Here is a 7,751-nt window from a genome sequence, read left to right as displayed (position 1 = left end):
ATTTCTCTCTAAATTCTGGTTTCCAGTAAATTTGAGGTATATTATTTTCAGCATTTCTGTCAATATGCCATTCACATAAGCGATAACAAGTATTACAAAAAACTTCTTTCATGGCCGCTGCAATTACAAGAGCTTGATTGGTAAAAATGGTTTTTGGTGCTTTCCCTCCCATGGCCTTCAAAAATGTATTGAATAACTAAACAAAAGAACCTGTTGTTTCATCACATAAGAATTAACATCCAAAGAAAAAAACATTCTTCCAATGATTATTCACGCCTACAAATGGAGCACAAATCATCTCATATCTATTTGTACAATATGTAGTGTCAAAAATCATCACATCCCTAAAACACTCATAATGCAACTTAGATATACTCTCTCTCCAAAAACAAAAACAAAAAAACAAAAAAAATTGCACATTTCCATCTCCATCTGTTGACACCTAATTTTCACTTCATAAAACGCGTATTCTAATTTTCAAATTTCCCGAGTCCAAGACGGAGTAAGGAGGCCTTTTAAAAATTTTAAAATTCAAAAATCCCGAGAAATTTGCAAAAATTGACGTTTAATTATTATTCTAAAATTTGACAATTACAAGAAATTACGAGTTATTTACTTTCATAAATATAATTCAATAAGAAAATACGTATCCCGCTCCGTCTAACTCGGGAAAATTGTTAATTAAGACAAGGTATGAATTACGGCTCGTTTTGACCGCATTTTTCACATTTTTTTAAATATTCTCCGGAACTATATCAATATTAAGCTCGTTTTGAAACTAATTTTCTAAATTTGCGAGTTTTAAAATTTAAATTAGCCTAAAATAACTATTTTATTTAGTTTATATCACTTAGTTATTATTTGGTTTATATTAAGAGGGGGTTTTGATTTTAATTTTAAAACTTAGGTGGGGGGAGGGGGGGGGGGGGGTTGGAGAATCTATTAAAATAAAAGGGGGGAAGTTTAACTTAATAAACTTCCCCCCCATCGTTTTCATTTGTTTGACCACCCGACCCCTCTTCTCTCTGTGAGAAAAATGGCGACGGCGTTAGGGTTTGTTCTGGTCTAATTCATGGCGTCTCATGGCTGTTGTACGCCGGATTTTTGAGGATTTCCACCCTCTATCATGTTTTCTTATGGTTACCACGTTTATTTTCGCATATTTCGTTTGTTTTGATCTTTGATTTTTACTCGAATAGGGGGGTTGGGATGTTGCTCAGGTCCTCCATGTGTGTAGTAGCCATGGGCGAGGCCTTTGAGCCTCTTGCCAACTTGTGCACTACCCACAAAGTGTGAAGGACCTAGGGTAATTTCCCATAGGTCCCTTCCAAAATCAGGTAATAGGTTTGGGGGATTTTATCTGTTTAGGTACGATTTGTACCGTTGAAATGTTGTATTTTTGTTTTATTGTATGACTAGGTGTACTATTCCATTTTTTCGCTGACTTATTAGAATTTAGGGTACAATTTGTTGGTATTATGTGATTTAGTGTGTAATTGTGACTGGATATAGTACGAATTTGGGCAAAATTGTGAAAAATCTAGTTGGCTTTTCTGATTTTTTGAATTGGTAGTGTTTTGAAATTAGGGAAGAATTGGGGTGGGGGAGGGGTGGAATGGGATTATTTCAATTTCTGTCCTTAAAACCCTATTTGAGAGGCTATAAGTAGAAAGTCTTTTGGCCATTGTGAGGATCCTCCTTTTTCTAGAAAAAGTCTCAAAAAGTTTTGAAAATATCTAGCTTATATACATGAAATATACTCTACAATACACGACCAAGTATACTATAACACACTATTGTCTACTGAAAATACCAAAAAACTATAGCTATACTATAACATACAATATTGAAAAGAAAAAAAAATCATCTTTTAAAGGGTTTTCATGTGCTTGTTGAAGTGTTGATCCAATCCCCCTTGTTTGATCTTTAGGTTGCCCTCCAAAAAGGTAATATTACTGTTTTAAGCCTACTTCAGTCTGTTATTTCAGTTTATATTATTATTTATGTTGCTTGAATCATAATATGCTTTTGGCTTGTGAAACTGTTTAGTATGTGGAATGTGATATAGAGTTGCTTAGATGTATCTTACTCTTGTTTAATAAGTGTGTTAAAGCTTTTAAAATGCTTATCTGATTGGGAGAAGACCTATTCTATGCCTGTGGTTACTGTTTAATTGGTTTTTCTTTTGATTTTGAGGTGTTCAAGTTTGGTTTTGAGTTCTGAGGCCTTTAATAGCGATAGCATGTTGTTATTTGAGGGATGAGATGTTTTGAATAGCTTTAGACATGGATAGAAGGGCTTGTTTGTGTCCTGAATTTACTGCTCTATTGATTTTTAGTCTAAGGTGTTTGATTTGATCATATGAGCATGTCATGTGATTTCTGTGGACTTTAGATGTGATGTTAAAAGCTATAGAACTACTTTCTCTGTTTTTTGTTATATTGTCATTGGTTTTATTGAATTATGAAGATTTGTGGTCTTGTTTGAGACTGTTTTTGTACCTAAAGGGTAGTCACCTTAGCTGAAAACTATTTTGGGAGTTTAAAAGAAGAGTGGTTTTCCCTTCTACTTGTTACTGATAGTTAGAGTTGCCTTAAAGATGACATGATATGTCTTGAAAGGGTTTGAGAATCTTTAGGAAAAAAAAATGGTTTTCAAAATGTTTAAGAGTCTGCCTAGGTCTGTTTGTGTTTTTTGTGAATGTCTTGTTGGTTTTAAAACTAAGGGTGGGAAATTGATGTGTATATGATCTTGAAGTATCCTTTGAAGACTGTTGTGAACTTGGAAAAATGAATTTAAAACTTGGAAATGTGTCTTGTGTGATTCTGTGTTGTCTTGTCTATGTTGACCTAGAAGAGACCTAATACTTTGCTTGTCATGATCATGTTGAACCCCACCTTCCTAATTTGAGGTTGTTGCTCTCAATATTTGTCATATGAATTTGTCAAAAATGGATTTTTTTTACTGGTATATTGAAGACTTCTCTCTTTCCTAAAAGTTGTTTATTTGAACTTTGGGTGTTGATATGAAAACTTTGCTAGTTCTGAGAATTTATAAAATGGACCTTAATTTCCTTGTTTTTGACTCTATGACTTTAAAAGATTTGGAAAAGGAATTTAATGTTTTATAGCCGCTATTTGTTTGACTTAACTGTGATTTGCCCTTTTGAATCCTGTTAGCTATTTGAAATCTAAGGTTGACTCCCTTGAACTAGCACGGTTGTATTGTGAGATTGTTAAGTTAGATACTTGTTTAAAGTAAGGGTCTAAAAGACTTATAACTTGTCTTGTTGGTTTATCTTAAAGAGTCTAGACGGCTGAACATTGTGTGATTGCTGATCTTCTTTTCTTTTTCTGGGAATTTGTTAAGAGGAATAAGGAATAAAATGTTTAAGAAAGTTGTGTTCTTAACTTGAAACTGGAATAACAGGGTCTGGGGGGTGGCTACTTGTTGGTTTTTGACTTGTTTGTGACTTGTGGATCACTGCTCTGTCCCATATTGGCTGCCTTCTTGTCATGTTCATGTTGGTCTATCATTAGCAACTTGTATTTGATACATATATTGCTTATAGTCTGCTTGGTTCTCTTTGCCTGGTATGATCATATAATGGTCTAAGTGTGGGGATTTTAAGCTAATGCTGAATTGTTTCAAAGGTTTGAGTGTGACACTTGTTTTGTTATACATCTCCCTCATGTCATTGGCTTGTGTTGTCTAGGATTGCCTCATATGCATGCTTGTCCCCTATTTGTTTATAATACACCTCCCTTTTGACATTTGCTTGTGCAAACTGAGACTGCCTATCATTCTTGATCCCTATTTGCTTGTTTTGAAACTGAACCATAACTGATATATATATTGTTGAAAAACCTAAGGTAGTATCATGTCCCTTCTTTAATATTTTTGGAACTCCTGAACTATTAAGTGCCTTTGTCTGAACTTTTCCCTTTTGCCATGATTAGATTTAATTATACTTGATGAACCTGCATACTTGGCCTTTTGAGTATTTGAACTTGCTTAAAGCTAAAACTAGCCTAAAATAACTCAGTACCTTGTTGTTTGATTCTGTAACCTGCTTAAGTGAAAAATCTGGCTAAAAGAATGACTTTTAAAAACTGATTTGGCTCCCTCTTGATCAAAAAGGAACTCTTTAGCTAGGCCAATCATGTATCGTGCCTGGTGTTGTCCCTTGATTCTGTTGAAAGCTAAGTAGGACTTAATGTTATGTGTACCTCACCTTGATACTGACTAATCTGATTGCTCTGCACTTTCTATTTATTCATTGCTGCTACTTGCTCCTATGCCATTTTGACATTCATGTGACCATATAGTTTAAGTCACATAGTTTAGACCCGTTGGGATATCTATAACACTTAGCTATTGTTTTTCTTCTTTCTCTAAATTATTTGAGTCAAGTCTTTAGCAACTTGTTTCTTAAGGATGGTTTTAGAGTTTTCAGTTTGAGTTAGAGGATTCTTTGGAGTCCTTATGAGATTGACCAGACCATTTAGCAGCGTTAATGTAATTCTGGAAATTTGTTTGTCTTTAAAACCAGCTACAAGTCTAGGATCAAGCTTAAGTGTTTGGAAGTTTTGGTGTAGTTATAGCTCTGGGAATAAAATTTGGTTAGAAAAATGAAGTGTATATCAAGTATATGGAGGGTATGCAACACTGTTTTGCTCTCCTAAGTGTGTACATTTGAGGTATATCTTGCGTATAACTTGGGTCTTACACTTAATTGGAAATCTGGGAAAGTTATAATTTGTGCCTCTGATTCTGGGTTGTATCTCTTTGGTCTGTTCGACCTCCTTATGTGTTTCTGCACTCAGTTTTGGGCTCTGCTTTGGGCTTCTCTTTTACGATATTGTTTACCGCTTTGGTTATTAATGTGGGCTTGGCCCAAGTCAATGTAATTAATTTTTTTTTGGCTTTTATTAGTCCTTAGCTATGTTGATTAGTATACTAATATTGTGCATACTCGTTTTGCTTTGTCCACCCAAACCCGTTGGTAGGCCCCCAACGAGGCCCACCGACGTATCTAGATCGAGTCAACCTTTCTTGGAGCATAGCATGGAGCATACGTAATTTTGGACCCTAAGGATATCTTGTTGCCTATTTATCGCTAATTATGCTTGGTCGGCCCAATATCCCTATCGCTTTATTTATTTATGTATTTAAATTCTATACTTGTGTATTTGCCTATAAATTGGAACCCTTAAGGTTACCCCATATTTAAAGTTGCCCAAACCCGATTTCTAAAACTATGTAAAACCAAATTTTGCAAACTTTAATAAGATTTTTGACTTCAAACGGATTGCTTAATATGATTTGGATTGAAAATGACCGATTTCATAAATTATGAGACCGATTTGGACATTACGAAACATTTGGACTTGAACGTGTGGACTGATTTGGACTAAACTTGTGGGACTAATTGTGACTATTTAGACTTAGATTAAAAATAAAGTTTGGCTAAAACTTGACCAAAACATAAAATAAAAATGGATTATATAGTATACCATCAATATATGAATTATAATAGTATGCCTAAAAATTATTTTGTTAAAAGCTATTTTCCGTACTAAAAATATATATACATATATATTCTAAAACTATTTTGGGTGGAATTACGTAGGGTCCTGCTTAGGCTAAGAGCCTTCGGGTATTAGCCTAAGTGTTCTAGTCCGACACCCCAAACGCTCAATTTTGAGTAAAATTTTACCACTTTTGATTCTTGAAATGCGTTATTTTTGCATAAATGACTAATATTTATTTGCAGAAATATTAAGCAGAAACTATTTTTATCACAAACTAATTTATATCTATATGAACATATTATTAGAACTCGTAGGTAAACCGCAATTGAGCAGATCCTTAATACTGGGGTGCCTAACACCTTCCCCGGAAGATCAACAGAACCCTTACCTAAACTCTGTGTAGATTAGGTTTCTTTTAAAATAATCATAAAGCAATTGTTTTAAATGAACCCTTTTCGACTCAGTTTTTCCTAATTTCCTAAAAATTAGGTGGCGAGATATTTTTTCCTTTTTCTCGATACGATTGACAACCGTACTTCCCCGGGATACTTTCCTTTTTAAATGAGGCAAGTGCAAATGCGAATCGGAAAAAATATGACACGCTACACCATCTACTTGAAAAGAGCAAAAAAAAGTTTGAATCCTCTGATTGCATATGCATAAAACGATTCAGAAGAGCTTGAGCATCTCCACTATTAATCATACTTCTCTTACGTGCTTGTATGAAATTATGAGCGTCTTGTTCAATGAGTCTAGCATTTTCAATACCACCCGCTTCATTTTGAATGTACCTAACAACTTTTTTAGTGTGAATGCCAGCATCAACCATAGAACTGAATATGTCTTTAGTATCACCTGTAAGCCTTCGGCCAGACAATATGAAATGCCTCAAATTTATCTCTATCATCGAATGGTTATGCTCATCAATTCAAATACTTCCCATATCCCATTTGAAATCTTAAACTTTATACGAGCCATGCAACCACATCTATATTGTAACCTACGTTTTCTTTCCCGATAATTAGAATACAGAGGGGATTGCCCTTCACAAGAACAAAGAAATAAGCACCTTGTTAATTCTTTGCTTCGGTTATATGTTTTTGCTCCCTTTCTAATACTGAAATCTTTTGCTACAGCAAAGGAATTGTATGCTTCCTAGGATTCCTCTTCAGAGTCAAATTTCATCCCAATCTTAAACGTAAAGTCACTGTCAATATTAGACACGTTATGCACCAATGTGGAACAATCTTGATCATTAGCATTTTGATCTATAAAATATAATTCAAATTAGAGATGAAATATTTACACCTAAATAGTAAAAACATAATTAAGTTTTTCATTCTTAAAAAAAAAATGTGCATAGTTGAAAGTAGTAAATTGCATACTTTTCAAGTTGAAGCTTACCTTCATCGTCAATATTCACGTTGCCAGTAATCTGTACTCTCGCCATATTCTTTAAGTGCAAACTATGTTTTGTTTCTTTTCTTCTTAATTGTTATGGATCCTAAATTGCTTCACTGAAAATTCTAATCGAACCAAACCCTTGCAGCAACTAAAACTCCCAACAAAGACGTTTGGGGAATGGATGCCGTCAAAAGTGATTTTGGAGATCTTTTAAAATTTTAATTTCCTTTTAGCTAAGCATTCTAATAAGGAAAAATGTAGACTTCACTATTATCTTTTGTATTTTATAATTAAATACAAGCTTGTTGGGACTCATGAGTCCACTTGTCAAATAATGAACTGGACTCACATAAATAGTTTTGATTATGTGACTCACAAAATAAAGTGAGAGAAAAAAAAACTTGATGTCCAGCTCTTTAATCAATGGGACAAAGCAAGTCTTATCTCTATTTTTTCTTGCATATTACAAGCAAGACAGGGGAATAGAAAATTATCCACTCTTTTCTTCTCTTGCGACTTTGAAAACAAATTGTAAAAACATATATACTATTGTTTCACAAAGCATTCTCTATATAAGAACGTAAAATACAACTCAAAGATCTCTTGCCTTCTTCCACATTTGAAAATGTTTCGGAACACTTGAAATAGAAAATAATGGAGAGTGATAAAATTACAGCATCGCAATGCTGAGCTTTTTTCCATTACAGGTTGCTTGATTCCATCTGAATTGTATTATAAACGATTTGCCCATTTTCTGAGGTAATGATTTTTGTGCACCTGAATAATCCAGTGAAGTAGAAACAAAATTAAGGG

The sequence above is a fragment of the Lycium ferocissimum genome, chromosome 2 (genome assembly GCF_029784015.1).
Source record: "Lycium ferocissimum isolate CSIRO_LF1 chromosome 2, AGI_CSIRO_Lferr_CH_V1, whole genome shotgun sequence".
Classification (NCBI taxonomy): domain Eukaryota; kingdom Viridiplantae; phylum Streptophyta; class Magnoliopsida; order Solanales; family Solanaceae; genus Lycium; species Lycium ferocissimum.
The sequence above is the reverse complement of the archived record's forward strand: the minus strand, read 5'-3'. Positions refer to the sequence as shown.